This window comes from Chelon labrosus (genome assembly GCF_963514085.1).
Source record: "Chelon labrosus genome assembly, chromosome: 11".
NCBI lineage: Eukaryota > Metazoa > Chordata > Actinopteri > Mugiliformes > Mugilidae > Chelon > Chelon labrosus.
This window is the reverse complement of record NC_140344.1, coordinates 28,924,265-28,925,834: the sequence shown is the minus strand read 5'-3', so window position 1 is coordinate 28,925,834 and position 1,570 is coordinate 28,924,265. Positions and strand designations below refer to the sequence as shown.

General features: G+C 39.8%; 1 long non-coding RNA gene across 1 annotated transcript; it reads right to left on the bottom strand.

Annotated features, from left to right (window-relative positions):
* Nucleotides 1-280: 280 nt before the first annotated feature.
* On the bottom strand, nucleotides 281-1,149 carry LOC311495570. Its single transcript, XR_014699330.1, has 3 exons — nucleotides 1,015-1,149; nucleotides 707-830; nucleotides 281-608 (listed from the first exon to the last, which is right to left on the bottom strand). It is a non-coding gene; the product is annotated as an uncharacterized lncRNA (long non-coding RNA).
* Nucleotides 1,150-1,570: the final 421 nt, after the last annotated feature.

Below are 1,570 nucleotides of genomic sequence, written 5' to 3'. Positions count from 1 at the left end.
CTGGACCAGGACGGCTTGTCATCATTGATGGACCAATGAATTCTGAATTCTACCAGTGAACTCTAAAAGAAAATGTCAGGACATCTGTCCATGAGCTGAATGTGAAGAGAAACTGGGTCATGCAGCAAGACAACGAGAACCAAGAACACAAGTGGTTCTACAAAAGAACGGTTAAAGAAGAACAAGATGAATGTTTAGGAACGGCCAAGTCAAAGTCCTGACCTTACACACTGATCCTTCTACTCTGATTTAACTCTTTATCTTTATTTGCACATCTGTATGCTCCCTGGTCATCTCCAGACCTTTTAGTAGATGTAATGTTAAGAAGAAGAAACAAAATACAAATTCTTTTTCAGAGCAGAGTTGTTTTTATTTAAAATAGTTTCTGAACAGAACGAAGTAAAACAAACATTCATAAAGTGGTTTAACATCCATAGATACACAGAAGGAGAATAAATGACTTCCACACAGTTGATAAAAGATGCTGGGAGTATTAATTAGATGAAGCTGTACTGGAGATGGTGGATGGGTTGAGCTCTTCATAAACTCTCTGTGCCCAGCGAGCATCCCGACGCACACAGAACTCTTTCCCTCTGGTAGTTATGATCCTGCAGAAACATCCATAACAACAGAGTTAGGACTGAAAAACATCAGACAGAAACTGTGTTCATTTCTCTGATGGTGTCAAAGTGAAGCAGAGACGTACACATATGCAGGTATAGGACATCGGATGTCTGTGGCATTGATGGAGGCAATCCGATCCCGTGGAATATGACTCGGAAAGAGATTAAAGCAGCACTTTTCAGGAGGTATTTCCTTCATTGCCGGAGCTGGAAGAGATAAAGAGACTTGTTTTCTAAATGATTCATTCTCTGAGCTCAGAACACAACCAGTCAGCATGAAAGTGTAAAATCCTAAAACAAAACTTCTAGTATTTGAATATTTTCTTGTGTTTCAGTTAAACTGTTATGAACATAGCATTTCTGAAAAGAGATCAGTTAAAATCAGACTTACTACTAGCGGTGCAGCGGTGAACGGTGAACAGCAGCAGCATCAGTCCCAAGGTGAAGCGGAGAGTCTTCATGATGAAGATGATGACGAAGATGAAGATGATGATGATGATGATGATGATGGAGCTGATGTGATCTGTTCTGGTGACTGCGTCCTACAGCTGATTAAATACTCTCTCCTCTGAGCACATTCAGCATTTTCTAAGAAATCTTTCATGGTGGGCGTTACTGTCTCTTTGAGAGGAAGTGATTAGAGGGTGAGACATGACATCACACATCCAAGTAACACTCCTTCTGCTGCTCTGCATTAACTTTAAGTTCCTCAGAAGAAGAAGAAGAACAGAGAAGCATTCCAGTGAATTTCTTCTCGTTTATATTTTTATATTTCTTCTCATTGTCCCAACAGACGGACTTCCCCCCTCCTCTGTTCACAGAAAAACCAAAAGCAGATCAGGACAAAAAAAAGCTGCAGATTTAAAAAAAATAAAAAATAAAAAAAAGATTTCTGCTCATTGGGGAAATAACCCAGGCGTGGTGGTGTTGATCAGATTGATGAATGA